Source organism: Hoplias malabaricus, chromosome 2 (assembly GCF_029633855.1).
Source record: "Hoplias malabaricus isolate fHopMal1 chromosome 2, fHopMal1.hap1, whole genome shotgun sequence".
Lineage (NCBI taxonomy): Eukaryota > Metazoa > Chordata > Actinopteri > Characiformes > Erythrinidae > Hoplias > Hoplias malabaricus.
This window is the reverse complement of record NC_089801.1, coordinates 74,936,147-74,959,741: the sequence shown is the minus strand read 5'-3', so window position 1 is coordinate 74,959,741 and position 23,595 is coordinate 74,936,147. Positions and strand designations below refer to the sequence as shown.

Here is a 23,595-nt window from a genome sequence, read left to right as displayed (position 1 = left end):
CTCCGGTGTGGTGGTGGTGTCTGAGTGGGAGGGGTCAAGGTCTGACGACCAGGTTTAAATACCCTCCAGTAGTTGCTGGTTTGCGGCAGGGTGCTCCGGGCCGGCCGGGCCTTTCCGGTTATCGCTTCTCGGCCTTTTGGCTAAGATCAAGTGTAGTATCTGTTCTTATCAGTTTAATATCTGATACGTCCTCTATACGAGGACTACATATTAAATTGATTTTTTGAGCAGGGAGACGGAAGAGGGGCTTGCTCCGTCCGCTCCACGCATCGACCCGGTATTGCAGTACTTCTGGGAACGGTGCACCTCCTTAAACTGGTTAAAAGTCAGAAAGAAATAAGTTAGGACATGGGTACGGCTTTATGATGTTGCCTTCTCGAGGCTGTTCTCTTTTTAATCTGTTTCATGGTTTTCCCTCCATTTTTCTTCTTTTTTTTTTTTTTTTTTTTTTTTAAATACAAATCTATGATCTCATGTTTTTCTCGTCTGTGTTGACCTCTAATTGGCGTGTTAATTTATGCACAGATTATCCCACCCTGACCTTTGTTCAGTCTGCACCCTCCGCAAGAGTCTTAGACCTCCAGCAGAGGAGCGGAAGGCCTGCCGTTAGCCGTCATATCTCGGGTTTCTCTTCAGTCACGTACAAATCTTTCGCCTTTTACTAAAGATTTCCGTGGAGGGGAACGTTGACGAGTTTTGTGTATTTTTGAAGGCTCTGTTGCTGCAGAGCTACACGTTTTCTTCCTGTATAATGACAGAGCGACAGCCGTCTTTGGAGCACGCCTTGCCACAAGTTCCTGTAGCAGCAGCTCTTAGCTTCTGTTTGCAGTTCTTGGTGGGAGGAGCCTCCGGTGTGGTGGTGGTGTCTGAGTGGGAGGGGTCAAGGTCTGACGACCAGGTTTAAATACCCTCCAGTAGTTGCTGGTTTGCGGCAGGGTGCTCCGGGCCGGCCGGGCCTTTCCGGTTATCGCTTCTCGGCCTTTTGGCTAAGATCAAGTGTAGTATCTGTTCTTATCAGTTTAATATCTGATACGTCCTCTATACGAGGACTACATATTAAATTGATTTTTTGAGCAGGGAGACGGAAGAGGGGCTTGCTCCGTCCGCTCCACGCATCGACCCGGTATTGCAGTACTTCTGGGAACGGTGCACCTCCTTAAACTGGTTAAAAGTCAGAAAGAAATAAGTTAGGACATGGGTACGGCTTTATGATGTTGCCTTCTCGGGGCTGTTCTCTTTTTAATCTGTTTCATGGTTTTCCCTCCATTTTTCTTCTTTTTTTTTTTTTTTTTAAATACAAATCTATGATCTCATGTTTTTCTCGTCTGTGTTGACCTCTAATTGGCGTGTTAATTTATGCACAGATTATCCCACCCTGACCTTTGTTCAGTCTGCACCCTCCGCAAGAGTCTTAGACCTCCAGCAGAGGAGCGGAAGGCCTGCCGTTAGCCGTCATATCTCGGGTTTCTCTTCAGTCACGTACAAATCTTTCGCCTTTTACTAAAGATTTCCGTGGAGGGGAACGTTGACGAGTTTTGTGTATTTTTGAAGGCTCTGTTGCTGCAGAGCTACACATTTTCTTCCTGTATAATGACAGAGCGACAGCCGTCTTTGGAGCACGCCTTGCCACAAGTTCCTGTAGCAGCAGCTCTTAGCTTCTGTTTGCAGTTCTTGGTGGGAGGAGCCTCCGGTGTGGTGGTGGTGTCTGAGTGGGAGGGGTCAAGGTCTGACGACCAGGTTTAAATACCCTCCAGTAGTTGCTGGTTTGCGGCAGGGTGCTCCGGGCCGGCCGGGCCTTTCCGGTTATCGCTTCTCGGCCTTTTGGCTAAGATCAAGTGTAGTATCTGTTCTTATCAGTTTAATATCTGATACGTCCTCTATACGAGGACTACATATTAAATTGATTTTTTGAGCAGGGAGACGGAAGAGGGGCTTGCTCCGTCCGCTCCACGCATCGACCCGGTATTGCAGTACTTCTGGGAACGGTGCACCTCCTTAAACTGGTTAAAAGTCAGAAAGAAATAAGTTAGGACATGGGTACGGCTTTATGATGTTGCCTTCTCGAGGCTGTTCTCTTTTTAATCTGTTTCATGGTTTTCCCTCCATTTTTCTTCTTTTTTTTTTTTTTTTTTTTTTTAAATACAAATCTATGATCTCATGTTTTTCTCGTCTGTGTTGACCTCTAATTGGCGTGTTAATTTATGCACAGATTATCCCACCCTGACCTTTGTTCAGTCTGCACCCTCCGCAAGAGTCTTAGACCTCCAGCAGAGGAGCGGAAGGCCTGCCGTTAGCCGTCATATCTCGGGTTTCTCTTCAGTCACGTACAAATCTTTCGCCTTTTACTAAAGATTTCCGTGGAGGGGAACGTTGACGAGTTTTGTGTATTTTTGAAGGCTCTGTTGCTGCAGAGCTACACATTTTCTTCCTGTATAATGACAGAGCGACAGCCGTCTTTGGAGCACGCCTTGCCACAAGTTCCTGTAGCAGCAGCTCTTAGCTTCTGTTTGCAGTTCTTGGTGGGAGGAGCCTCCGGTGTGGTGGTGGTGTCTGAGTGGGAGGGGTCAAGGTCTGACGACCAGGTTTAAATACCCTCCAGTAGTTGCTGGTTTGCGGCAGGGTGCTCCGGGCCGGCCGGGCCTTTCCGGTTATCGCTTCTCGGCCTTTTGGCTAAGATCAAGTGTAGTATCTGTTCTTATCAGTTTAATATCTGATACGTCCTCTATACGAGGACTACATATTAAATTGATTTTTTGAGCAGGGAGACGGAAGAGGGGCTTGCTCCGTCCGCTCCACGCATCGACCCGGTATTGCAGTACTTCTGGGAACGGTGCACCTCCTTAAACTGGTTAAAAGTCAGAAAGAAATAAGTTAGGACATGGGTACGGCTTTATGATGTTGCCTTCTCGAGGCTGTTCTCTTTTTAATCTGTTTCATGGTTTTCCCTCCATTTTTCTTCTTTTTTTTTTTTTTTTTTTTTTTTAAATACAAATCTATGATCTCATGTTTTTCTCGTCTGTGTTGACCTCTAATTGGCGTGTTAATTTATGCACAGATTATCCCACCCTGACCTTTGTTCAGTCTGCACCCTCCGCAAGAGTCTTAGACCTCCAGCAGAGGAGCGGAAGGCCTGCCGTTAGCCGTCATATCTCGGGTTTCTCTTCAGTCACGTACAAATCTTTCGCCTTTTACTAAAGATTTCCGTGGAGGGGAACGTTGACGAGTTTTGTGTATTTTTGAAGGCTCTGTTGCTGCAGAGCTACACATTTTCTTCCTGTATAATGACAGAGCGACAGCCGTCTTTGGAGCACGCCTTGCCACAAGTTCCTGTAGCAGCAGCTCTTAGCTTCTGTTTGCAGTTCTTGGTGGGAGGAGCCTCCGGTGTGGTGGTGGTGTCTGAGTGGGAGGGGTCAAGGTCTGACGACCAGGTTTAAATACCCTCCAGTAGTTGCTGGTTTGCGGCAGGGTGCTCCGGGCCGGCCGGGCCTTTCCGGTTATCGCTTCTCGGCCTTTTGGCTAAGATCAAGTGTAGTATCTGTTCTTATCAGTTTAATATCTGATACGTCCTCTATACGAGGACTACATATTAAATTGATTTTTTGAGCAGGGAGACGGAAGAGGGGCTTGCTCCGTCCGCTCCACGCATCGACCCGGTATTGCAGTACTTCTGGGAACGGTGCACCTCCTTAAACTGGTTAAAAGTCAGAAAGAAATAAGTTAGGACATGGGTACGGCTTTATGATGTTGCCTTCTCGGGGCTGTTCTCTTTTTAATCTGTTTCATGGTTTTCCCTCCATTTTTCTTCTTTTTTTTTTTTTTTTTAAATACAAATCTATGATCTCATGTTTTTCTCGTCTGTGTTGACCTCTAATTGGCGTGTTAATTTATGCACAGATTATCCCACCCTGACCTTTGTTCAGTCTGCACCCTCCGCAAGAGTCTTAGACCTCCAGCAGAGGAGCGGAAGGCCTGCCGTTAGCCGTCATATCTCGGGTTTCTCTTCAGTCACGTACAAATCTTTCGCCTTTTACTAAAGATTTCCGTGGAGGGGAACGTTGACGAGTTTTGTGTATTTTTGAAGGCTCTGTTGCTGCAGAGCTACACATTTTCTTCCTGTATAATGACAGAGCGACAGCCGTCTTTGGAGCACGCCTTGCCACAAGTTCCTGTAGCAGCAGCTCTTAGCTTCTGTTTGCAGTTCTTGGTGGGAGGAGCCTCCGGTGTGGTGGTGGTGTCTGAGTGGGAGGGGTCAAGGTCTGACGACCAGGTTTAAATACCCTCCAGTAGTTGCTGGTTTGCGGCAGGGTGCTCCGGGCCGGCCGGGCCTTTCCGGTTATCGCTTCTCGGCCTTTTGGCTAAGATCAAGTGTAGTATCTGTTCTTATCAGTTTAATATCTGATACGTCCTCTATACGAGGACTACATATTAAATTGATTTTTTGAGCAGGGAGACGGAAGAGGGGCTTGCTCCGTCCGCTCCACGCATCGACCCGGTATTGCAGTACTTCTGGGAACGGTGCACCTCCTTAAACTGGTTAAAAGTCAGAAAGAAATAAGTTAGGACATGGGTACGGCTTTATGATGTTGCCTTCTCGGGGCTGTTCTCTTTTTAATCTGTTTCATGGTTTTCCCTCCATTTTTCTTCTTTTTTTTTTTTTTTTTTAAATACAAATCTATGATCTCATGTTTTTCTCGTCTGTGTTGACCTCTAATTGGCGTGTTAATTTATGCACAGATTATCCCACCCTGACCTTTGTTCAGTCTGCACCCTCCGCAAGAGTCTTAGACCTCCAGCAGAGGAGCGGAAGGCCTGCCGTTAGCCGTCATATCTCGGGTTTCTCTTCAGTCACGTACAAATCTTTCGCCTTTTACTAAAGATTTCCGTGGAGGGGAACGTTGACGAGTTTTGTGTATTTTTGAAGGCTCTGTTGCTGCAGAGCTACACATTTTCTTCCTGTATAATGACAGAGCGACAGCCGTCTTTGGAGCACGCCTTGCCACAAGTTCCTGTAGCAGCAGCTCTTAGCTTCTGTTTGCAGTTCTTGGTGGGAGGAGCCTCCGGTGTGGTGGTGGTGTCTGAGTGGGAGGGGTCAAGGTCTGACGACCAGGTTTAAATACCCTCCAGTAGTTGCTGGTTTGCGGCAGGGTGCTCCGGGCCGGCCGGGCCTTTCCGGTTATCGCTTCTCGGCCTTTTGGCTAAGATCAAGTGTAGTATCTGTTCTTATCAGTTTAATATCTGATACGTCCTCTATACGAGGACTACATATTAAATTGATTTTTTGAGCAGGGAGACGGAAGAGGGGCTTGCTCCGTCCGCTCCACGCATCGACCCGGTATTGCAGTACTTCTGGGAACGGTGCACCTCCTTAAACTGGTTAAAAGTCAGAAAGAAATAAGTTAGGACATGGGTACGGCTTTATGATGTTGCCTTCTCGAGGCTGTTCTCTTTTTAATCTGTTTCATGGTTTTCCCTCCATTTTTCTTCTTTTTTTTTTTTTTTTTTTTTTTAAATACAAATCTATGATCTCATGTTTTTCTCGTCTGTGTTGACCTCTAATTGGCGTGTTAATTTATGCACAGATTATCCCACCCTGACCTTTGTTCAGTCTGCACCCTCCGCAAGAGTCTTAGACCTCCAGCAGAGGAGCGGAAGGCCTGCCGTTAGCCGTCATATCTCGGGTTTCTCTTCAGTCACGTACAAATCTTTCGCCTTTTACTAAAGATTTCCGTGGAGGGGAACGTTGACGAGTTTTGTGTATTTTTGAAGGCTCTGTTGCTGCAGAGCTACACGTTTTCTTCCTGTATAATGACAGAGCGACAGCCGTCTTTGGAGCACGCCTTGCCACAAGTTCCTGTAGCAGCAGCTCTTAGCTTCTGTTTGCAGTTCTTGGTGGGAGGAGCCTCCGGTGTGGTGGTGGTGTCTGAGTGGGAGGGGTCAAGGTCTGACGACCAGGTTTAAATACCCTCCAGTAGTTGCTGGTTTGCGGCAGGGTGCTCCGGGCCGGCCGGGCCTTTCCGGTTATCGCTTCTCGGCCTTTTGGCTAAGATCAAGTGTAGTATCTGTTCTTATCAGTTTAATATCTGATACGTCCTCTATACGAGGACTATATATTAAATTGATTTTTTGAGCAGGGAGACGGAAGAGGGGCTTGCTCCGTCCGCTCCACGCATCGACCCGGTATTGCAGTACTTCTGGGAACGGTGCACCTCCTTAAACTGGTTAAAAGTCAGAAAGAAATAAGTTAGGACATGGGTACGGCTTTATGATGTTGCCTTCTCGAGGCTGTTCTCTTTTTAATCTGTTTCATGGTTTTCCCTCCATTTTTCTTCTTTTTTTTTTTTTTTTTTTTTTTTAAATACAAATCTATGATCTCATGTTTTTCTCGTCTGTGTTGACCTCTAATTGGCGTGTTAATTTATGCACAGATTATCCCACCCTGACCTTTGTTCAGTCTGCACCCTCCGCAAGAGTCTTAGACCTCCAGCAGAGGAGCGGAAGGCCTGCCGTTAGCCGTCATATCTCGGGTTTCTCTTCAGTCACGTACAAATCTTTCGCCTTTTACTAAAGATTTCCGTGGAGGGGAACGTTGACGAGTTTTGTGTATTTTTGAAGGCTCTGTTGCTGCAGAGCTACACGTTTTCTTCCTGTATAATGACAGAGCGACAGCCGTCTTTGGAGCACGCCTTGCCACAAGTTCCTGTAGCAGCAGCTCTTAGCTTCTGTTTGCAGTTCTTGGTGGGAGGAGCCTCCGGTGTGGTGGTGGTGTCTGAGTGGGAGGGGTCAAGGTCTGACGACCAGGTTTAAATACCCTCCAGTAGTTGCTGGTTTGCGGCAGGGTGCTCCGGGCCGGCCGGGCCTTTCCGGTTATCGCTTCTCGGCCTTTTGGCTAAGATCAAGTGTAGTATCTGTTCTTATCAGTTTAATATCTGATACGTCCTCTATACGAGGACTACATATTAAATTGATTTTTTGAGCAGGGAGACGGAAGAGGGGCTTGCTCCGTCCGCTCCACGCATCGACCCGGTATTGCAGTACTTCTGGGAACGGTGCACCTCCTTAAACTGGTTAAAAGTCAGAAAGAAATAAGTTAGGACATGGGTACGGCTTTATGATGTTGCCTTCTCGGGGCTGTTCTCTTTTTAATCTGTTTCATGGTTTTCCCTCCATTTTTCTTCTTTTTTTTTTTTTTTTTAAATACAAATCTATGATCTCATGTTTTTCTCGTCTGTGTTGACCTCTAATTGGCGTGTTAATTTATGCACAGATTATCCCACCCTGACCTTTGTTCAGTCTGCACCCTCCGCAAGAGTCTTAGACCTCCAGCAGAGGAGCGGAAGGCCTGCCGTTAGCCGTCATATCTCGGGTTTCTCTTCAGTCACGTACAAATCTTTCGCCTTTTACTAAAGATTTCCGTGGAGGGGAACGTTGACGAGTTTTGTGTATTTTTGAAGGCTCTGTTGCTGCAGAGCTACACATTTTCTTCCTGTATAATGACAGAGCGACAGCCGTCTTTGGAGCACGCCTTGCCACAAGTTCCTGTAGCAGCAGCTCTTAGCTTCTGTTTGCAGTTCTTGGTGGGAGGAGCCTCCGGTGTGGTGGTGGTGTCTGAGTGGGAGGGGTCAAGGTCTGACGACCAGGTTTAAATACCCTCCAGTAGTTGCTGGTTTGCGGCAGGGTGCTCCGGGCCGGCCGGGCCTTTCCGGTTATCGCTTCTCGGCCTTTTGGCTAAGATCAAGTGTAGTATCTGTTCTTATCAGTTTAATATCTGATACGTCCTCTATACGAGGACTACATATTAAATTGATTTTTTGAGCAGGGAGACGGAAGAGGGGCTTGCTCCGTCCGCTCCACGCATCGACCCGGTATTGCAGTACTTCTGGGAACGGTGCACCTCCTTAAACTGGTTAAAAGTCAGAAAGAAATAAGTTAGGACATGGGTACGGCTTTATGATGTTGCCTTCTCGAGGCTGTTCTCTTTTTAATCTGTTTCATGGTTTTCCCTCCATTTTTCTTCTTTTTTTTTTTTTTTTTTTTTTTTTAAATACAAATCTATGATCTCATGTTTTTCTCGTCTGTGTTGACCTCTAATTGGCGTGTTAATTTATGCACAGATTATCCCACCCTGACCTTTGTTCAGTCTGCACCCTCCGCAAGAGTCTTAGACCTCCAGCAGAGGAGCGGAAGGCCTGCCGTTAGCCGTCATATCTCGGGTTTCTCTTCAGTCACGTACAAATCTTTCGCCTTTTACTAAAGATTTCCGTGGAGGGGAACGTTGACGAGTTTTGTGTATTTTTGAAGGCTCTGTTGCTGCAGAGCTACACATTTTCTTCCTGTATAATGACAGAGCGACAGCCGTCTTTGGAGCACGCCTTGCCACAAGTTCCTGTAGCAGCAGCTCTTAGCTTCTGTTTGCAGTTCTTGGTGGGAGGAGCCTCCGGTGTGGTGGTGGTGTCTGAGTGGGAGGGGTCAAGGTCTGACGACCAGGTTTAAATACCCTCCAGTAGTTGCTGGTTTGCGGCAGGGTGCTCCGGGCCGGCCGGGCCTTTCCGGTTATCGCTTCTCGGCCTTTTGGCTAAGATCAAGTGTAGTATCTGTTCTTATCAGTTTAATATCTGATACGTCCTCTATACGAGGACTACATATTAAATTGATTTTTTGAGCAGGGAGACGGAAGAGGGGCTTGCTCCGTCCGCTCCACGCATCGACCCGGTATTGCAGTACTTCTGGGAACGGTGCACCTCCTTAAACTGGTTAAAAGTCAGAAAGAAATAAGTTAGGACATGGGTACGGCTTTATGATGTTGCCTTCTCGGGGCTGTTCTCTTTTTAATCTGTTTCATGGTTTTCCCTCCATTTTTCTTCTTTTTTTTTTTTTTTTTAAATACAAATCTATGATCTCATGTTTTTCTCGTCTGTGTTGACCTCTAATTGGCGTGTTAATTTATGCACAGATTATCCCACCCTGACCTTTGTTCAGTCTGCACCCTCCGCAAGAGTCTTAGACCTCCAGCAGAGGAGCGGAAGGCCTGCCGTTAGCCGTCATATCTCGGGTTTCTCTTCAGTCACGTACAAATCTTTCGCCTTTTACTAAAGATTTCCGTGGAGGGGAACGTTGACGAGTTTTGTGTATTTTTGAAGGCTCTGTTGCTGCAGAGCTACACATTTTCTTCCTGTATAATGACAGAGCGACAGCCGTCTTTGGAGCACGCCTTGCCACAAGTTCCTGTAGCAGCAGCTCTTAGCTTCTGTTTGCAGTTCTTGGTGGGAGGAGCCTCCGGTGTGGTGGTGGTGTCTGAGTGGGAGGGGTCAAGGTCTGACGACCAGGTTTAAATACCCTCCAGTAGTTGCTGGTTTGCGGCAGGGTGCTCCGGGCCGGCCGGGCCTTTCCGGTTATCGCTTCTCGGCCTTTTGGCTAAGATCAAGTGTAGTATCTGTTCTTATCAGTTTAATATCTGATACGTCCTCTATACGAGGACTACATATTAAATTGATTTTTTGAGCAGGGAGACGGAAGAGGGGCTTGCTCCGTCCGCTCCACGCATCGACCCGGTATTGCAGTACTTCTGGGAACGGTGCACCTCCTTAAACTGGTTAAAAGTCAGAAAGAAATAAGTTAGGACATGGGTACGGCTTTATGATGTTGCCTTCTCGGGGCTGTTCTCTTTTTAATCTGTTTCATGGTTTTCCCTCCATTTTTCTTCTTTTTTTTTTTTTTTTTTAAATACAAATCTATGATCTCATGTTTTTCTCGTCTGTGTTGACCTCTAATTGGCGTGTTAATTTATGCACAGATTATCCCACCCTGACCTTTGTTCAGTCTGCACCCTCCGCAAGAGTCTTAGACCTCCAGCAGAGGAGCGGAAGGCCTGCCGTTAGCCGTCATATCTCGGGTTTCTCTTCAGTCACGTACAAATCTTTCGCCTTTTACTAAAGATTTCCGTGGAGGGGAACGTTGACGAGTTTTGTGTATTTTTGAAGGCTCTGTTGCTGCAGAGCTACACATTTTCTTCCTGTATAATGACAGAGCGACAGCCGTCTTTGGAGCACGCCTTGCCACAAGTTCCTGTAGCAGCAGCTCTTAGCTTCTGTTTGCAGTTCTTGGTGGGAGGAGCCTCCGGTGTGGTGGTGGTGTCTGAGTGGGAGGGGTCAAGGTCTGACGACCAGGTTTAAATACCCTCCAGTAGTTGCTGGTTTGCGGCAGGGTGCTCCGGGCCGGCCGGGCCTTTCCGGTTATCGCTTCTCGGCCTTTTGGCTAAGATCAAGTGTAGTATCTGTTCTTATCAGTTTAATATCTGATACGTCCTCTATACGAGGACTACATATTAAATTGATTTTTTGAGCAGGGAGACGGAAGAGGGGCTTGCTCCGTCCGCTCCACGCATCGACCCGGTATTGCAGTACTTCTGGGAACGGTGCACCTCCTTAAACTGGTTAAAAGTCAGAAAGAAATAAGTTAGGACATGGGTACGGCTTTATGATGTTGCCTTCTCGAGGCTGTTCTCTTTTTAATCTGTTTCATGGTTTTCCCTCCATTTTTCTTCTTTTTTTTTTTTTTTTTTTTTTTTAAATACAAATCTATGATCTCATGTTTTTCTCGTCTGTGTTGACCTCTAATTGGCGTGTTAATTTATGCACAGATTATCCCACCCTGACCTTTGTTCAGTCTGCACCCTCCGCAAGAGTCTTAGACCTCCAGCAGAGGAGCGGAAGGCCTGCCGTTAGCCGTCATATCTCGGGTTTCTCTTCAGTCACGTACAAATCTTTCGCCTTTTACTAAAGATTTCCGTGGAGGGGAACGTTGACGAGTTTTGTGTATTTTTGAAGGTTCTGTTGCTGCAGAGCTACACATTTTCTTCCTGTATAATGACAGAGCGACAGCCGTCTTTGGAGCACGCCTTGCCACAAGTTCCTGTAGCAGCAGCTCTTAGCTTCTGTTTGCAGTTCTTGGTGGGAGGAGCCTCCGGTGTGGTGGTGGTGTCTGAGTGGGAGGGGTCAAGGTCTGACGACCAGGTTTAAATACCCTCCAGTAGTTGCTGGTTTGCGGCAGGGTGCTCCGGGCCGGCCGGGCCTTTCCGGTTATCGCTTCTCGGCCTTTTGGCTAAGATCAAGTGTAGTATCTGTTCTTATCAGTTTAATATCTGATACGTCCTCTATACGAGGACTACATATTAAATTGATTTTTTGAGCAGGGAGACGGAAGAGGGGCTTGCTCCGTCCGCTCCACGCATCGACCCGGTATTGCAGTACTTCTGGGAACGGTGCACCTCCTTAAACTGGTTAAAAGTCAGAAAGAAATAAGTTAGGACATGGGTACGGCTTTATGATGTTGCCTTCTCGAGGCTGTTCTCTTTTTAATCTGTTTCATGGTTTTCCCTCCATTTTTCTTCTTTTTTTTTTTTTTTTTTTTTTTTAAATACAAATCTATGATCTCATGTTTTTCTCGTCTGTGTTGACCTCTAATTGGCGTGTTAATTTATGCACAGATTATCCCACCCTGACCTTTGTTCAGTCTGCACCCTCCGCAAGAGTCTTAGACCTCCAGCAGAGGAGCGGAAGGCCTGCCGTTAGCCGTCATATCTCGGGTTTCTCTTCAGTCACGTACAAATCTTTCGCCTTTTGCTAAAGATTTCCGTGGAGGGGAACGTTGACGAGTTTTGTGTATTTTTGAAGGCTCTGTTGCTGCAGAGCTACACATTTTCTTCCTGTATAATGACAGAGCGACAGCCGTCTTTGGAGCACGCCTTGCCACAAGTTCCTGTAGCAGCAGCTCTTAGCTTCTGTTTGCAGTTCTTGGTGGGAGGAGCCTCCGGTGTGGTGGTGGTGTCTGAGTGGGAGGGGTCAAGGTCTGACGACCAGGTTTAAATACCCTCCAGTAGTTGCTGGTTTGCGGCAGGGTGCTCCGGGCCGGCCGGGCCTTTCCGGTTATCGCTTCTCGGCCTTTTGGCTAAGATCAAGTGTAGTATCTGTTCTTATCAGTTTAATATCTGATACGTCCTCTATACGAGGACTACATATTAAATTGATTTTTTGAGCAGGGAGACGGAAGAGGGGCTTGCTCCGTCCGCTCCACGCATCGACCCGGTATTGCAGTACTTCTGGGAACGGTGCACCTCCTTAAACTGGTTAAAAGTCAGAAAGAAATAAGTTAGGACATGGGTACGGCTTTATGATGTTGCCTTCTCGAGGCTGTTCTCTTTTTAATCTGTTTCATGGTTTTCCCTCCATTTTTCTTCTTTTTTTTTTTTTTTTTTTTTTTTAAATACAAATCTATGATCTCATGTTTTTCTCGTCTGTGTTGACCTCTAATTGGCGTGTTAATTTATGCACAGATTATCCCACCCTGACCTTTGTTCAGTCTGCACCCTCCGCAAGAGTCTTAGACCTCCAGCAGAGGAGCGGAAGGCCTGCCGTTAGCCGTCATATCTCGGGTTTCTCTTCAGTCACGTACAAATCTTTCGCCTTTTACTAAAGATTTCCGTGGAGGGGAACGTTGACGAGTTTTGTGTATTTTTGAAGGCTCTGTTGCTGCAGAGCTACACATTTTCTTCCTGTATAATGACAGAGCGACAGCCGTCTTTGGAGCACGCCTTGCCACAAGTTCCTGTAGCAGCAGCTCTTAGCTTCTGTTTGCAGTTCTTGGTGGGAGGAGCCTCCGGTGTGGTGGTGGTGTCTGAGTGGGAGGGGTCAAGGTCTGACGACCAGGTTTAAATACCCTCCAGTAGTTGCTGGTTTGCGGCAGGGTGCTCCGGGCCGGCCGGGCCTTTCCGGTTATCGCTTCTCGGCCTTTTGGCTAAGATCAAGTGTAGTATCTGTTCTTATCAGTTTAATATCTGATACGTCCTCTATACGAGGACTACATATTAAATTGATTTTTTGAGCAGGGAGACGGAAGAGGGGCTTGCTCCGTCCGCTCCACGCATCGACCCGGTATTGCAGTACTTCTGGGAACGGTGCACCTCCTTAAACTGGTTAAAAGTCAGAAAGAAATAAGTTAGGACATGGGTACGGCTTTATGATGTTGCCTTCTCGAGGCTGTTCTCTTTTTAATCTGTTTCATGGTTTTCCCTCCATTTTTCTTCTTTTTTTTTTTTTTTTTTTTTTTTAAATACAAATCTATGATCTCATGTTTTTCTCGTCTGTGTTGACCTCTAATTGGCGTGTTAATTTATGCACAGATTATCCCACCCTGACCTTTGTTCAGTCTGCACCCTCCGCAAGAGTCTTAGACCTCCAGCAGAGGAGCGGAAGGCCTGCCGTTAGCCGTCATATCTCGGGTTTCTCTTCAGTCACGTACAAATCTTTCGCCTTTTACTAAAGATTTCCGTGGAGGGGAACGTTGACGAGTTTTGTGTATTTTTGAAGGCTCTGTTGCTGCAGAGCTACACATTTTCTTCCTGTATAATGACAGAGCGACAGCCGTCTTTGGAGCACGCCTTGCCACAAGTTCCTGTAGCAGCAGCTCTTAGCTTCTGTTTGCAGTTCTTGGTGGGAGGAGCCTCCGGTGTGGTGGTGGTGTCTGAGTGGGAGGGGTCAAGGTCTGACGACCAGGTTTAAATACCCTCCAGTAGTTGCTGGTTTGCGGCAGGGTGCTCCGGGCCGGCCGGGCCTTTCCGGTTATCGCTTCTCGGCCTTTTGGCTAAGATCAAGTGTAGTATCTGTTCTTATCAGTTTAATATCTGATACGTCCTCTATACGAGGACTACATATTAAATTGATTTTTTGAGCAGGGAGACGGAAGAGGGGCTTGCTCCGTCCGCTCCACGCATCGACCCGGTATTGCAGTACTTCTGGGAACGGTGCACCTCCTTAAACTGGTTAAAAGTCAGAAAGAAATAAGTTAGGACATGGGTACGGCTTTATGATGTTGCCTTCTCGAGGCTGTTCTCTTTTTAATCTGTTTCATGGTTTTCCCTCCATTTTTCTTCTTTTTTTTTTTTTTTTTTTTTTAAATACAAATCTATGATCTCATGTTTTTCTCGTCTGTGTTGACCTCTAATTGGCGTGTTAATTTATGCACAGATTATCCCACCCTGACCTTTGTTCAGTCTGCACCCTCCGCAAGAGTCTTAGACCTCCAGCAGAGGAGCGGAAGGCCTGCCGTTAGCCGTCATATCTCGGGTTTCTCTTCAGTCACGTACAAATCTTTCGCCTTTTACTAAAGATTTCCGTGGAGGGGAACGTTGACGAGTTTTGTGTATTTTTGAAGGCTCTGTTGCTGCAGAGCTACACATTTTCTTCCTGTATAATGACAGAGCGACAGCCGTCTTTGGAGCACGCCTTGCCACAAGTTCCTGTAGCAGCAGCTCTTAGCTTCTGTTTGCAGTTCTTGGTGGGAGGAGCCTCCGGTGTGGTGGTGGTGTCTGAGTGGGAGGGGTCAAGGTCTGACGACCAGGTTTAAATACCCTCCAGTAGTTGCTGGTTTGCGGCAGGGTGCTCCGGGCCGGCCGGGCCTTTCCGGTTATCGCTTCTCGGCCTTTTGGCTAAGATCAAGTGTAGTATCTGTTCTTATCAGTTTAATATCTGATACGTCCTCTATACGAGGACTACATATTAAATTGATTTTTTGAGCAGGGAGACGGAAGAGGGGCTTGCTCCGTCCGCTCCACGCATCGACCCGGTATTGCAGTACTTCTGGGAACGGTGCACCTCCTTAAACTGGTTAAAAGTCAGAAAGAAATAAGTTAGGACATGGGTACGGCTTTATGATGTTGCCTTCTCGAGGCTGTTCTCTTTTTAATCTGTTTCATGGTTTTCCCTCCATTTTTCTTCTTTTTTTTTTTTTTTTTTTTTTTAAATACAAATCTATGATCTCATGTTTTTCTCGTCTGTGTTGACCTCTAATTGGCGTGTTAATTTATGCACAGATTATCCCACCCTGACCTTTGTTCAGTCTGCACCCTCCGCAAGAGTCTTAGACCTCCAGCAGAGGAGCGGAAGGCCTGCCGTTAGCCGTCATATCTCGGGTTTCTCTTCAGTCACGTACAAATCTTTCGCCTTTTACTAAAGATTTCCGTGGAGGGGAACGTTGACGAGTTTTGTGTATTTTTGAAGGCTCTGTTGCTGCAGAGCTACACATTTTCTTCCTGTATAATGACAGAGCGACAGCCGTCTTTGGAGCACGCCTTGCCACAAGTTCCTGTAGCAGCAGCTCTTAGCTTCTGTTTGCAGTTCTTGGTGGGAGGAGCCTCCGGTGTGGTGGTGGTGTCTGAGTGGGAGGGGTCAAGGTCTGACGACCAGGTTTAAATACCCTCCAGTAGTTGCTGGTTTGCGGCAGGGTGCTCCGGGCCGGCCGGGCCTTTCCGGTTATCGCTTCTCGGCCTTTTGGCTAAGATCAAGTGTAGTATCTGTTCTTATCAGTTTAATATCTGATACGTCCTCTATACGAGGACTACATATTAAATTGATTTTTTGAGCAGGGAGACGGAAGAGGGGCTTGCTCCGTCCGCTCCACGCATCGACCCGGTATTGCAGTACTTCTGGGAACGGTGCACCTCCTTAAACTGGTTAAAAGTCAGAAAGAAATAAGTTAGGACATGGGTACGGCTTTATGATGTTGCCTTCTCGAGGCTGTTCTCTTTTTAATCTGTTTCATGGTTTTCCCTCCATTTTTCTTCTTTTTTTTTTTTTTTTTTTTTTTAAATACAAATCTATGATCTCATGTTTTTCTCGTCTGTGTTGACCTCTAATTGGCGTGTTAATTTATGCACAGATTATCCCACCCTGACCTTTGTTCAGTCTGCACCCTCCGCAAGAGTCTTAGACCTCCAGCAGAGGAGCGGAAGGCCTGCCGTTAGCCGTCATATCTCGGGTTTCTCTTCAGTCACGTACAAATCTTTCGCCTTTTACTAAAGATTTCCGTGGAGGGGAACGTTGACGAGTTTTGTGTATTTTTGAAGGCTCTGTTGCTGCAGAGCTACACATTTTCTTCCTGTATAATGACAGAGCGACAGCCGTCTTTGGAGCACGCCTTGCCACAAGTTCCTGTAGCAGCAGCTCTTAGCTTCTGTTTGCAGTTCTTGGTGGGAGGAGCCTCCGGTGTGGTGGTGGTGTCTGAGTGGGAGGGGTCAAGGTCTGACGACCAGGTTTAAATACCCTCCAGTAGTTGCTGGTTTGCGGCAGGGTGCTCCGGGCCGGCCGGGCCTTTCCGGTTATCGCTTCTCGGCCTTTTGGCTAAGATCAAGTGTAGTATCTGTTCTTATCAGTTTAATATCTGATACGTCCTCTATACGAGGACTACATATTAAATTGATTTTTTGAGCAGGGAGACGGAAGAGGGGCTTGCTCCGTCCGCTCCACGCATCGACCCGGTATTGCAGTACTTCTGGGAACGGTGCACCTCCTTAAACTGGTTAAAAGTCAGAAAGAAATAAGTTAGGACATGGGTACGGCTTTATGATGTTGCCTTCTCGAGGCTGTTCTCTTTTTAATCTGTTTCATGGTTTTCCCTCCATTTTTCTTCTTTTTTTTTTTTTTTTTTTTTTTTAAATACAAATCTATGATCTCATGTTTTTCTCGTCTGTGTTGACCTCTAATTGGCGTGTTAATTTATGCACAGATTATCCCACCCTGACCTTTGTTCAGTCTGCACCCTCCGCAAGAGTCTTAGACCTCCAGCAGAGGAGCGGAAGGCCTGCCGTTAGCCGTCATGTCTCGGGTTTCTCTTCAGTCACGTACAAATCTTTCGCCTTTTACTAAAGATTTCCGTGGAGGGGAACGTTGACGAGTTTTGTGTATTTTTGAAGGCTCTGTTGCTGCAGAGCTACACATTTTCTTCCTGTATAATGACAGAGCGACAGCCGTCTTTGGAGCACGCCTTGCCACAAGTTCCTGTAGCAGCAGCTCTTAGCTTCTGTTTGCAGTTCTTGGTGGGAGGAGCCTCCGGTGTGGTGGTGGTGTCTGAGTGGGAGGGGTCAAGGTCTGACGACCAGGTTTAAATACCCTCCAGTAGTTGCTGGTTTGCGGCAGGGTGCTCCGGGCCGGCCGGGCCTTTCCGGTTATCGCTTCTCGGCCTTTTGGCTAAGATCAAGTGTAGTATCTGTTCTTATCAGTTTAATATCTGATACGTCCTCTATACGAGGACTACATATTAAATTGATTTTTTGAGCAGGGAGACGGAAGAGGGGCTTGCTCCGTCCGCTCCACGCATCGACCCGGTATTGCAGTACTTCTGGGAACGGTGCACCTCCTTAAACTGGTTAAAAGTCAGAAAGAAATAAGTTAGGACATGGGTACGGCTTTATGATGTTGCCTTCTCGAGGCTGTTCTCTTTTTAATCTGTTTCATGGTTTTCCCTCCATTTTTCTTTTTTTTTTTTTTTTTTTTTTTAAATACAAATCTATGATCTCATGTTTTTCTCGTCTGTGTTGACCTCTAATTGGCGTGTTAATTTATGCACAGATTATCCCACCCTGACCTTTGTTCAGTCTGCACCCTCCGCAAGAGTCTTAGACCTCCAGCAGAGGAGCGGAAGGCCTGCCGTTAGCCGTCATATCTCGGGTTTCTCTTCAGTCACGTACAAATCTTTCGCCTTTTACTAAAGATTTCCGTGGAGGGGAACGTTGACGAGTTTTGTGTATTTTTGAAGGCTCTGTTGCTGCAGAGCTACACATTTTCTTCCTGTATAATGACAGAGCGACAGCCGTCTTTGGAGCACGCCTTGCCACAAGTTCCTGTAGCAGCAGCTCTTAGCTTCTGTTTGCAGTTCTTGGTGGGAGGAGCCTCCGGTGTGGTGGTGGTGTCTGAGTGGGAGGGGTCAAGGTCTGACGACCAGGTTTAAATACCCTCCAGTAGTTGCTGGTTTGCGGCAGGGTGCTCCGGGCCGGCCGGGCCTTTCCGGTTATCGCTTCTCGGCCTTTTGGCTAAGATCAAGTGTAGTATCTGTTCTTATCAGTTTAATATCTGATACGTCCTCTATACGAGGACTACATATTAAATTGATTTTTTGAGCAGGGAGACGGAAGAGGGGCTTGCTCCGTCCGCTCCACGCATCGACCCGGTATTGCAGTACTTCTGGGAACGGTGCACCTCCTTAAACTGGTTAAAAGTCAGAAAGAAATAAGTTAGGACATGGGTACGGCTTTATGATGTTGCCTTCTCGAGGCTGTTCTCTTTTTAATCTGTTTCATGGTTTTCCCTCCATTTTTCTTCTTTTTTTTTTTTTTTTTTTTTTTTTAAATACAAATCTATGATCTCATGTTTTTCTCGTCTGTGTTGACCTCTAATTGGCGTGTTAATTTATGCACAGATTATCCCACCCTGACCTTTGTTCAGTCTGCACCCTCCGCAAGAGTCTTAGACCTCCAGCAGAGGAGCGGAAGGCCTGCCGTTAGCCGTCATATCTCGGGTTTCTCTTCAGTCACGTACAAATCTTTCGCCTTTTACTAAAGATTTCCGTGGAGGGGAACGTTGACGAGTTTTGTGTATTTTTGAAGGCTCTGTTGCTGCAGAGCTACACATTTTCTTCCTGTATAATGACAGAGCGACAGCCGTCTTTGGAGCACGCCTTGCCACAAGTTCCTGTAGCAGCAGCTCTTAGCTTCTGTTTGCAGTTCTTGGTGGGAGGAGCCTCCGGTGTGGTGGTGGTGTCTGAGTGGGAGGGGTCAAGGTCTGACGACCAGGTTTAAATACCCTCCAGTAGTTGCTGGTTTGCGGCAGGGTGCTCCGGGCCGGCCGGGCCTTTCCGGTTATCGCTTCTCGGCCTTTTGGCTAAGATCAAGTGTAGTATCTGTTCTTATCAGTTTAATATCTGATACGTCCTCTATACGAGGACTACATATTAAATTGATTTTTTGAGCAGGGAGACGGAAGAGGGGCTTGCTCCGTCCGCTCCACGCATCGACCCGGTATTGCAGTACTTCTGGGAACGGTGCACCTCCTTAAACTGGTTAAAAGTCAGAAAGAAATAAGTTAGGACATGGGTACGGCTTTATGATGTTGCCTTCTCGAGGCTGTTCTCTTTTTAATCTGTTTCATGGTTTTCCCTCCATTTTTCTTCTTTTTTTTTTTTTTTTTTTTTTTTAAATACAAATCTATGATCTCATGTTTTTCTCGTCTGTGTTGACCTCTAATTGGCGTGTTAATTTATGCACAGATTATCCCACCCTGACCTTTGTTCAGTCTGCACCCTCCGCAAGAGTCTTAGACCTCCAGCAGAGGAGCGGAAGGCCTGCCGTTAGCCGTCATATCTCGGGTTTCTCTTCAGTCACGTACAAATCTTTCGCCTTTTACTAAAGATTTCCGTGGAGGGGAACGTTGACGAGTTTTGTGTATTTTTGAAGGCTCTGTTGCTGCAGAGCTACACATTTTCTTCCTGTATAATGACAGAGCGACAGCCGTCTTTGGAGCACGCCTTGCCACAAGTTCCTGTAGCAGCAGCTCTTAGCTTCTGTTTGCAGTTCTTGGTGGGAGGAGCCTCCGGTGTGGTGGTGGTGTCTGAGTGGGAGGGGTCAAGGTCTGACGACCAGGTTTAAATACCCTCCAGTAGTTGCTGGTTTGCGGCAGGGTGCTCCGGGCCGGCCGGGCCTTTCCGGTTATCGCTTCTCGGCCTTTTGGCTAAGATCAAGTGTAGTATCTGTTCTTATCAGTTTAATATCTGATACGTCCTCTATACGAGGACTACATATTAAATTGATTTTTTGAGCAGGGAGACGGAAGAGGGGCTTGCTCCGTCCGCTCCACGCATCGACCCGGTATTGCAGTACTTCTGGGAACGGTGCACCTCCTTAAACTGGTTAAAAGTCAGAAAGAAATAAGTTAGGACATGGGTACGGCTTTATGATGTTGCCTTCTCGAGGCTGTTCTCTTTTTAATCTGTTTCATGGTTTTCCCTCCATTTTTCTTCTTTTTTTTTTTTTTTTTTTTTCTAAATACAAATCTATGATCTCATGTTTTTCTCGTCTGTGTTGACCTCTAATTGGCGTGTTAATTTATGCACAGATTATCCCACCCTGACCTTTGTTCAGTCTGCACCCTCCGCAAGAGTCTTAGACCTCCAGCAGAGGAGCGGAAGGCCTGCCGTTAGCCGTCATATCTCGGGTTTCTCTTCAGTCACGTACAAATCTTTCGCCTTTTACTAAAGATTTCCGTGGAGGGGAACGTTGACGAGTTTTGTGTATTTTTGAAGGCTCTGTTGCTGCAGAGCTACACATTTTCTTCCTGTATAATGACAGAGCGACAGCCGTCTTTGGAGCACGCCTTGCCACAAGTTCCTGTAGCAGCAGCTCTTAGCTTCTGTTTGCAGTTCTTGGTGGGAGGAGCCTCCGGTGTGGTGGTGGTGTCTGAGTGGGAGGGGTCAAGGTCTGACGACCAGGTTTAAATACCCTCCAGTAGTTGCTGGTTTGCGGCAGGGTGCTCCGGGCCGGCCGGGCCTTTCCGGTTATCGCTTCTCGGCCTTTTGGCTAAGATCAAGTGTAGTATCTGTTCTTATCAGTTTAATATCTGATACGTCCTCTATACGAGGACTACATATTAAATTGATTTTTTGAGCAGGGAGACGGAAGAGGGGCTTGCTCCGTCCGCTCCACGCATCGACCCGGTATTGCAGTACTTCTGGGAACGGTGCACCTCCTTAAACTGGTTAAAAGTCAGAAAGAAATAAGTTAGGACATGGGTACGGCTTTATGATGTTGCCTTCTCGAGGCTGTTCTCTTTTTAATCTGTTTCATGGTTTTCCCTCCATTTTTCTTCTTTTTTTTTTTTTTTTTTTTTTTTTAAATACAAATCTATGATCTCATGTTTTTCTCGTCTGTGTTGACCTCTAATTGGCGTGTTAATTTATGCACAGATTATCCCACCCTGACCTTTGTTCAGTCTGCACCCTCCGCAAGAGTCTTAGACCTCCAGCAGAGGAGCGGAAGGCCTGCCGTTAGCCGTCATATCTCGGGTTTCTCTTCAGTCACGTACAAATCTTTCGCCTTTTACTAAAGATTTCCGTGGAGGGGAACGTTGACGAGTTTTGTGTATTTTTGAAGGCTCTGTTGCTGCAGAGCTACACATTTTCTTCCTGTATAATGACAGAGCGACAGCCGTCTTTGGAGCACGCCTTGCCACAAGTTCCTGTAGCAGCAGCTCTTAGCTTCTGTTTGCAGTTCTTGGTGGGAGGAGCCTCCGGTGTGGTGGTGGTGTCTGAGTGGGAGGGGTCAAGGTCTGACGACCAGGTTTAAATACCCTCCAGTAGTTGCTGGTTTGCGGCAGGGTGCTCCGGGCCGGCCGGGCCTTTCCGGTTATCGTTTCTCGGTCTTTTGGCTAAGATCAAGTGTAGTATCTGTTCTTATCAGTTTAATATCTGATACGTCCTCTATACGAGGACTACATATTAAATTGATTTTTTGAGCAGGGAGACGGAAGAGGGGCTTGCTCCGTCCGCTCCACGCATCGACCCGGTATTGCAGTACTTCTGGGAACGGTGCACCTCCTTAAACTGGTTAAAAGTCAGAAAGAAATAAGTTAGGACATGGGTACGGCTTTATGATGTTGCCTTCTCGAGGCTGTTCTCTTTTTAATCTGTTTCATGGTTTTCCCTCCATTTTTCTTCTTTTTTTTTTTTTTTTTTTTTTTTTAAATACAAATCTATGATCTCATGTTTTTCTCGTCTGTGTTGACCTCTAATTGGCGTGTTAATTTATGCACAGATTATCCCACCCTGACCTTTGTTCAGTCTGCACCCTCCGCAAGAGTCTTAGACCTCCAGCAGAGGAGCGGAAGGCCTGCCGTTAGCCGTCATATCTCGGGTTTCTCTTCAGTCACGTACAAATCTTTCGCCTTTTACTAAAGATTTCCGTGGAGGGGAACGTTGACGAGTTTTGTGTATTTTTGAAGGCTCTGTTGCTGCAGAGCTACACATTTTCTTCCTGTATAATGACAGAGCGACAGCCGTCTTTGGAGCACGCCTTGCCACAAGTTCCTGTAGCAGCAGCTCTTAGCTTCTGTTTGCAGTTCTTGGTGGGAGGAGCCTCCGGTGTGGTGGTGGTGTCTGAGTGGGAGGGGTCAAGGTCTGACGACCAGGTTTAAATACCCTCCAGTAGTTGCTGGTTTGCGGCAGGGTGCTCCGGGCCGGCCGGGCCTTTCCGGTTATCGCTTCTCGGCCTTTTGGCTAAGATCAAGTGTAGTATCTGTTCTTATCAGTTTAATATCTGATACGTCCTCTATACGAGGACTACATATTAAATTGATTTTTTGAGCAGGGAGACGGAAGAGGGGCTTGCTCCGTCCGCTCCACGCATCGACCCGGTATTGCAGTACTTCTGGGAACGGTGCACCTCCTTAAACTGGTTAAAAGTCAGAAAGAAATAAGTTAGGACATGGGTACGGCTTTATGATGTTGCCTTCTCGAGGCTGTTCTCTTTTTAATCTGTTTCATGGTTTTCCCTCCATTTTTCTTCTTTTTTTTTTTTTTTTTTTTTTCTAAATACAAATCTATGATCTCATGTTTTTCTCGTCTGTGTTGACCTCTAATTGGCGTGTTAATTTATGCACAGATTATCCCACCCTGACCTTTGTTCAGTCTGCACCCTCCGCAAGAGTCTTAGACCTCCAGCAGAGGAGCGGAAGGCCTGCCGTTAGCCGTCATATCTCGGGTTTCTCTTCAGTCACGTACAAATCTTTCGCCTTTTACTAAAGATTTCCGTGGAGGGGAACGTTGACGAGTTTTGTGTATTTTTGAAGGCTCTGTTGCTGCAGAGCTACACATTTTCTTCCTGTATAATGACAGAGCGACAGCCGTCTTTGGAGCACGCCTTGCCACAAGTTCCTGTAGCAGCAGCTCTTAGCTTCTGTTTGCAGTTCTTGGTGGGAGGAGCCTCCGGTGTGGTGGTGGTGTCTGAGTGGGAGGGGTCAAGGTCTGACGACCAGGTTTAAATACCCTCCAGTAGTTGCTGGTTTGCGGCAGGGTGCTCCGGGCCGGCCGGGCCTTTCCGGTTATCGCTTCTCGGCCTTTTGGCTAAGATCAAGTGTAGTATCTGTTCTTATCAGTTTAATATCTGATACGTCCTCTATACGAGGACTACATATTAAATTGATTTTTTGAGCAGGGAGACGGAAGAGGGGCTTGCTCCGTCCGCTCCACGCATCGACCCGGTATTGCAGTACTTCTGGGAACGGTGCACCTCCTTAAACTGGTTAAAAGTCAGAAAGAAATAAGTTAGGACATGGGTACGGCTTTATGATGTTGCCTTCTCGAGGCTGTTCTCTTTTTAATCTGTTTCATGGTTTTCCCTCCATTTTTCTTCTTTTTTTTTTTTTTTTTTTTTTTTTAAATACAAATCTATGATCTCATGTTTTTCTCGTCTGTGTTGACCTCTAATTGGCGTGTTAATTTATGCACAGATTATCCCACCCTGACCTTTGTTCAGTCTGCACCCTCCGCAAGAGTCTTAGACCTCCAGCAGAGGAGCGGAAGGCCTGCCGTTAGCCGTCATATCTCGGGTTTCTCTTCAGTCACGTACAAATCTTTCGCCTTTTACTAAAGATTTCCGTGGAGGGGAACGTTGACGAGTTTTGTGTATTTTTGAAGGCTCTGTTGCTGCAGAGCTACACATTTTCTTCCTGTATAATGACAGAGCGACAGCCGTCTTTGGAGCACGCCTTGCCACAAGTTCCT

General features: G+C 46.7%; 56 non-coding genes across 56 annotated transcripts; all 56 read left to right on the top strand.

Moving 5' to 3' along the window:
- Positions 1 to 120: 120 nt before the first annotated feature.
- Positions 121 to 311, top strand: LOC136688077 (U2 spliceosomal RNA). The gene has a single exon (XR_010800789.1). It is a non-coding gene; the product is annotated as a U2 spliceosomal RNA (small nuclear RNA).
- A 306-nt stretch (positions 312 to 617) lies between these two features.
- LOC136688505 (U5 spliceosomal RNA) lies at positions 618 to 731 on the top strand. Its single transcript, XR_010801196.1, has one exon. It is a non-coding gene; the product is annotated as a U5 spliceosomal RNA (small nuclear RNA).
- Positions 732 to 966: 235 nt separating this feature from the next.
- On the top strand, positions 967 to 1,157 carry LOC136688076 (U2 spliceosomal RNA). The gene has a single exon (XR_010800788.1). It is a non-coding gene; the product is annotated as a U2 spliceosomal RNA (small nuclear RNA).
- A 299-nt stretch (positions 1,158 to 1,456) lies between these two features.
- LOC136688504 (U5 spliceosomal RNA) lies at positions 1,457 to 1,570 on the top strand. The gene has a single exon (XR_010801195.1). It is a non-coding gene; the product is annotated as a U5 spliceosomal RNA (small nuclear RNA).
- Positions 1,571 to 1,805: 235 nt separating this feature from the next.
- LOC136688075 (U2 spliceosomal RNA) lies at positions 1,806 to 1,996 on the top strand. Its single transcript, XR_010800787.1, has one exon. It is a non-coding gene; the product is annotated as a U2 spliceosomal RNA (small nuclear RNA).
- A 305-nt stretch (positions 1,997 to 2,301) lies between these two features.
- Positions 2,302 to 2,415, top strand: LOC136688503 (U5 spliceosomal RNA). The gene has a single exon (XR_010801194.1). It is a non-coding gene; the product is annotated as a U5 spliceosomal RNA (small nuclear RNA).
- A 235-nt stretch (positions 2,416 to 2,650) lies between these two features.
- On the top strand, positions 2,651 to 2,841 carry LOC136688073 (U2 spliceosomal RNA). The gene has a single exon (XR_010800786.1). It is a non-coding gene; the product is annotated as a U2 spliceosomal RNA (small nuclear RNA).
- Positions 2,842 to 3,147: 306 nt separating this feature from the next.
- LOC136688502 (U5 spliceosomal RNA) lies at positions 3,148 to 3,261 on the top strand. Its single transcript, XR_010801193.1, has one exon. It is a non-coding gene; the product is annotated as a U5 spliceosomal RNA (small nuclear RNA).
- A 235-nt stretch (positions 3,262 to 3,496) lies between these two features.
- Positions 3,497 to 3,687, top strand: LOC136688072 (U2 spliceosomal RNA). The gene has a single exon (XR_010800785.1). It is a non-coding gene; the product is annotated as a U2 spliceosomal RNA (small nuclear RNA).
- A 299-nt stretch (positions 3,688 to 3,986) lies between these two features.
- On the top strand, positions 3,987 to 4,100 carry LOC136688501 (U5 spliceosomal RNA). Its single transcript, XR_010801192.1, has one exon. It is a non-coding gene; the product is annotated as a U5 spliceosomal RNA (small nuclear RNA).
- Positions 4,101 to 4,335: 235 nt separating this feature from the next.
- On the top strand, positions 4,336 to 4,526 carry LOC136688071 (U2 spliceosomal RNA). The gene has a single exon (XR_010800784.1). It is a non-coding gene; the product is annotated as a U2 spliceosomal RNA (small nuclear RNA).
- Positions 4,527 to 4,826: 300 nt separating this feature from the next.
- On the top strand, positions 4,827 to 4,940 carry LOC136688500 (U5 spliceosomal RNA). The gene has a single exon (XR_010801191.1). It is a non-coding gene; the product is annotated as a U5 spliceosomal RNA (small nuclear RNA).
- A 235-nt stretch (positions 4,941 to 5,175) lies between these two features.
- LOC136688070 (U2 spliceosomal RNA) lies at positions 5,176 to 5,366 on the top strand. Its single transcript, XR_010800783.1, has one exon. It is a non-coding gene; the product is annotated as a U2 spliceosomal RNA (small nuclear RNA).
- Positions 5,367 to 5,671: 305 nt separating this feature from the next.
- LOC136688499 (U5 spliceosomal RNA) lies at positions 5,672 to 5,785 on the top strand. Its single transcript, XR_010801190.1, has one exon. It is a non-coding gene; the product is annotated as a U5 spliceosomal RNA (small nuclear RNA).
- Positions 5,786 to 6,020: 235 nt separating this feature from the next.
- LOC136688025 (U2 spliceosomal RNA) lies at positions 6,021 to 6,211 on the top strand. The gene has a single exon (XR_010800738.1). It is a non-coding gene; the product is annotated as a U2 spliceosomal RNA (small nuclear RNA).
- Positions 6,212 to 6,517: 306 nt separating this feature from the next.
- On the top strand, positions 6,518 to 6,631 carry LOC136688498 (U5 spliceosomal RNA). Its single transcript, XR_010801189.1, has one exon. It is a non-coding gene; the product is annotated as a U5 spliceosomal RNA (small nuclear RNA).
- A 235-nt stretch (positions 6,632 to 6,866) lies between these two features.
- On the top strand, positions 6,867 to 7,057 carry LOC136688069 (U2 spliceosomal RNA). Its single transcript, XR_010800782.1, has one exon. It is a non-coding gene; the product is annotated as a U2 spliceosomal RNA (small nuclear RNA).
- A 299-nt stretch (positions 7,058 to 7,356) lies between these two features.
- LOC136688497 (U5 spliceosomal RNA) lies at positions 7,357 to 7,470 on the top strand. Its single transcript, XR_010801188.1, has one exon. It is a non-coding gene; the product is annotated as a U5 spliceosomal RNA (small nuclear RNA).
- A 235-nt stretch (positions 7,471 to 7,705) lies between these two features.
- On the top strand, positions 7,706 to 7,896 carry LOC136688068 (U2 spliceosomal RNA). Its single transcript, XR_010800781.1, has one exon. It is a non-coding gene; the product is annotated as a U2 spliceosomal RNA (small nuclear RNA).
- Positions 7,897 to 8,203: 307 nt separating this feature from the next.
- Positions 8,204 to 8,317, top strand: LOC136688496 (U5 spliceosomal RNA). The gene has a single exon (XR_010801187.1). It is a non-coding gene; the product is annotated as a U5 spliceosomal RNA (small nuclear RNA).
- A 235-nt stretch (positions 8,318 to 8,552) lies between these two features.
- LOC136688067 (U2 spliceosomal RNA) lies at positions 8,553 to 8,743 on the top strand. Its single transcript, XR_010800780.1, has one exon. It is a non-coding gene; the product is annotated as a U2 spliceosomal RNA (small nuclear RNA).
- Positions 8,744 to 9,042: 299 nt separating this feature from the next.
- LOC136688495 (U5 spliceosomal RNA) lies at positions 9,043 to 9,156 on the top strand. Its single transcript, XR_010801186.1, has one exon. It is a non-coding gene; the product is annotated as a U5 spliceosomal RNA (small nuclear RNA).
- Positions 9,157 to 9,391: 235 nt separating this feature from the next.
- Positions 9,392 to 9,582, top strand: LOC136688066 (U2 spliceosomal RNA). Its single transcript, XR_010800779.1, has one exon. It is a non-coding gene; the product is annotated as a U2 spliceosomal RNA (small nuclear RNA).
- A 300-nt stretch (positions 9,583 to 9,882) lies between these two features.
- LOC136688494 (U5 spliceosomal RNA) lies at positions 9,883 to 9,996 on the top strand. Its single transcript, XR_010801185.1, has one exon. It is a non-coding gene; the product is annotated as a U5 spliceosomal RNA (small nuclear RNA).
- A 235-nt stretch (positions 9,997 to 10,231) lies between these two features.
- Positions 10,232 to 10,422, top strand: LOC136688065 (U2 spliceosomal RNA). The gene has a single exon (XR_010800778.1). It is a non-coding gene; the product is annotated as a U2 spliceosomal RNA (small nuclear RNA).
- A 306-nt stretch (positions 10,423 to 10,728) lies between these two features.
- On the top strand, positions 10,729 to 10,842 carry LOC136688796 (U5 spliceosomal RNA). Its single transcript, XR_010801484.1, has one exon. It is a non-coding gene; the product is annotated as a U5 spliceosomal RNA (small nuclear RNA).
- Positions 10,843 to 11,077: 235 nt separating this feature from the next.
- LOC136688064 (U2 spliceosomal RNA) lies at positions 11,078 to 11,268 on the top strand. The gene has a single exon (XR_010800777.1). It is a non-coding gene; the product is annotated as a U2 spliceosomal RNA (small nuclear RNA).
- A 306-nt stretch (positions 11,269 to 11,574) lies between these two features.
- On the top strand, positions 11,575 to 11,688 carry LOC136688800 (U5 spliceosomal RNA). Its single transcript, XR_010801488.1, has one exon. It is a non-coding gene; the product is annotated as a U5 spliceosomal RNA (small nuclear RNA).
- Positions 11,689 to 11,923: 235 nt separating this feature from the next.
- On the top strand, positions 11,924 to 12,114 carry LOC136688063 (U2 spliceosomal RNA). Its single transcript, XR_010800776.1, has one exon. It is a non-coding gene; the product is annotated as a U2 spliceosomal RNA (small nuclear RNA).
- Positions 12,115 to 12,420: 306 nt separating this feature from the next.
- LOC136688493 (U5 spliceosomal RNA) lies at positions 12,421 to 12,534 on the top strand. Its single transcript, XR_010801184.1, has one exon. It is a non-coding gene; the product is annotated as a U5 spliceosomal RNA (small nuclear RNA).
- A 235-nt stretch (positions 12,535 to 12,769) lies between these two features.
- Positions 12,770 to 12,960, top strand: LOC136688062 (U2 spliceosomal RNA). Its single transcript, XR_010800775.1, has one exon. It is a non-coding gene; the product is annotated as a U2 spliceosomal RNA (small nuclear RNA).
- Positions 12,961 to 13,266: 306 nt separating this feature from the next.
- Positions 13,267 to 13,380, top strand: LOC136688492 (U5 spliceosomal RNA). Its single transcript, XR_010801183.1, has one exon. It is a non-coding gene; the product is annotated as a U5 spliceosomal RNA (small nuclear RNA).
- A 235-nt stretch (positions 13,381 to 13,615) lies between these two features.
- LOC136688061 (U2 spliceosomal RNA) lies at positions 13,616 to 13,806 on the top strand. Its single transcript, XR_010800774.1, has one exon. It is a non-coding gene; the product is annotated as a U2 spliceosomal RNA (small nuclear RNA).
- A 304-nt stretch (positions 13,807 to 14,110) lies between these two features.
- On the top strand, positions 14,111 to 14,224 carry LOC136688491 (U5 spliceosomal RNA). The gene has a single exon (XR_010801182.1). It is a non-coding gene; the product is annotated as a U5 spliceosomal RNA (small nuclear RNA).
- A 235-nt stretch (positions 14,225 to 14,459) lies between these two features.
- On the top strand, positions 14,460 to 14,650 carry LOC136688060 (U2 spliceosomal RNA). The gene has a single exon (XR_010800773.1). It is a non-coding gene; the product is annotated as a U2 spliceosomal RNA (small nuclear RNA).
- A 305-nt stretch (positions 14,651 to 14,955) lies between these two features.
- LOC136688490 (U5 spliceosomal RNA) lies at positions 14,956 to 15,069 on the top strand. Its single transcript, XR_010801181.1, has one exon. It is a non-coding gene; the product is annotated as a U5 spliceosomal RNA (small nuclear RNA).
- A 235-nt stretch (positions 15,070 to 15,304) lies between these two features.
- Positions 15,305 to 15,495, top strand: LOC136688059 (U2 spliceosomal RNA). Its single transcript, XR_010800772.1, has one exon. It is a non-coding gene; the product is annotated as a U2 spliceosomal RNA (small nuclear RNA).
- Positions 15,496 to 15,800: 305 nt separating this feature from the next.
- On the top strand, positions 15,801 to 15,914 carry LOC136688489 (U5 spliceosomal RNA). Its single transcript, XR_010801180.1, has one exon. It is a non-coding gene; the product is annotated as a U5 spliceosomal RNA (small nuclear RNA).
- Positions 15,915 to 16,149: 235 nt separating this feature from the next.
- Positions 16,150 to 16,340, top strand: LOC136688057 (U2 spliceosomal RNA). Its single transcript, XR_010800771.1, has one exon. It is a non-coding gene; the product is annotated as a U2 spliceosomal RNA (small nuclear RNA).
- A 305-nt stretch (positions 16,341 to 16,645) lies between these two features.
- Positions 16,646 to 16,760, top strand: LOC136688791 (U5 spliceosomal RNA). Its single transcript, XR_010801479.1, has one exon. It is a non-coding gene; the product is annotated as a U5 spliceosomal RNA (small nuclear RNA).
- A 235-nt stretch (positions 16,761 to 16,995) lies between these two features.
- LOC136688056 (U2 spliceosomal RNA) lies at positions 16,996 to 17,186 on the top strand. The gene has a single exon (XR_010800770.1). It is a non-coding gene; the product is annotated as a U2 spliceosomal RNA (small nuclear RNA).
- Positions 17,187 to 17,488: 302 nt separating this feature from the next.
- Positions 17,489 to 17,602, top strand: LOC136688488 (U5 spliceosomal RNA). Its single transcript, XR_010801179.1, has one exon. It is a non-coding gene; the product is annotated as a U5 spliceosomal RNA (small nuclear RNA).
- Positions 17,603 to 17,837: 235 nt separating this feature from the next.
- Positions 17,838 to 18,028, top strand: LOC136688055 (U2 spliceosomal RNA). Its single transcript, XR_010800769.1, has one exon. It is a non-coding gene; the product is annotated as a U2 spliceosomal RNA (small nuclear RNA).
- A 307-nt stretch (positions 18,029 to 18,335) lies between these two features.
- Positions 18,336 to 18,449, top strand: LOC136688487 (U5 spliceosomal RNA). Its single transcript, XR_010801178.1, has one exon. It is a non-coding gene; the product is annotated as a U5 spliceosomal RNA (small nuclear RNA).
- A 235-nt stretch (positions 18,450 to 18,684) lies between these two features.
- Positions 18,685 to 18,875, top strand: LOC136688054 (U2 spliceosomal RNA). The gene has a single exon (XR_010800768.1). It is a non-coding gene; the product is annotated as a U2 spliceosomal RNA (small nuclear RNA).
- Positions 18,876 to 19,181: 306 nt separating this feature from the next.
- Positions 19,182 to 19,295, top strand: LOC136688486 (U5 spliceosomal RNA). The gene has a single exon (XR_010801177.1). It is a non-coding gene; the product is annotated as a U5 spliceosomal RNA (small nuclear RNA).
- Positions 19,296 to 19,530: 235 nt separating this feature from the next.
- On the top strand, positions 19,531 to 19,721 carry LOC136688053 (U2 spliceosomal RNA). Its single transcript, XR_010800767.1, has one exon. It is a non-coding gene; the product is annotated as a U2 spliceosomal RNA (small nuclear RNA).
- Positions 19,722 to 20,026: 305 nt separating this feature from the next.
- Positions 20,027 to 20,140, top strand: LOC136688485 (U5 spliceosomal RNA). The gene has a single exon (XR_010801176.1). It is a non-coding gene; the product is annotated as a U5 spliceosomal RNA (small nuclear RNA).
- A 235-nt stretch (positions 20,141 to 20,375) lies between these two features.
- Positions 20,376 to 20,566, top strand: LOC136688052 (U2 spliceosomal RNA). Its single transcript, XR_010800765.1, has one exon. It is a non-coding gene; the product is annotated as a U2 spliceosomal RNA (small nuclear RNA).
- Positions 20,567 to 20,873: 307 nt separating this feature from the next.
- Positions 20,874 to 20,987, top strand: LOC136688484 (U5 spliceosomal RNA). Its single transcript, XR_010801175.1, has one exon. It is a non-coding gene; the product is annotated as a U5 spliceosomal RNA (small nuclear RNA).
- Positions 20,988 to 21,222: 235 nt separating this feature from the next.
- On the top strand, positions 21,223 to 21,413 carry LOC136688376 (U2 spliceosomal RNA). Its single transcript, XR_010801078.1, has one exon. It is a non-coding gene; the product is annotated as a U2 spliceosomal RNA (small nuclear RNA).
- A 307-nt stretch (positions 21,414 to 21,720) lies between these two features.
- On the top strand, positions 21,721 to 21,834 carry LOC136688483 (U5 spliceosomal RNA). Its single transcript, XR_010801174.1, has one exon. It is a non-coding gene; the product is annotated as a U5 spliceosomal RNA (small nuclear RNA).
- Positions 21,835 to 22,069: 235 nt separating this feature from the next.
- LOC136688051 (U2 spliceosomal RNA) lies at positions 22,070 to 22,260 on the top strand. Its single transcript, XR_010800764.1, has one exon. It is a non-coding gene; the product is annotated as a U2 spliceosomal RNA (small nuclear RNA).
- A 306-nt stretch (positions 22,261 to 22,566) lies between these two features.
- On the top strand, positions 22,567 to 22,680 carry LOC136688481 (U5 spliceosomal RNA). The gene has a single exon (XR_010801173.1). It is a non-coding gene; the product is annotated as a U5 spliceosomal RNA (small nuclear RNA).
- A 235-nt stretch (positions 22,681 to 22,915) lies between these two features.
- On the top strand, positions 22,916 to 23,106 carry LOC136688050 (U2 spliceosomal RNA). The gene has a single exon (XR_010800763.1). It is a non-coding gene; the product is annotated as a U2 spliceosomal RNA (small nuclear RNA).
- Positions 23,107 to 23,413: 307 nt separating this feature from the next.
- Positions 23,414 to 23,527, top strand: LOC136688480 (U5 spliceosomal RNA). Its single transcript, XR_010801172.1, has one exon. It is a non-coding gene; the product is annotated as a U5 spliceosomal RNA (small nuclear RNA).
- Positions 23,528 to 23,595: the final 68 nt, after the last annotated feature.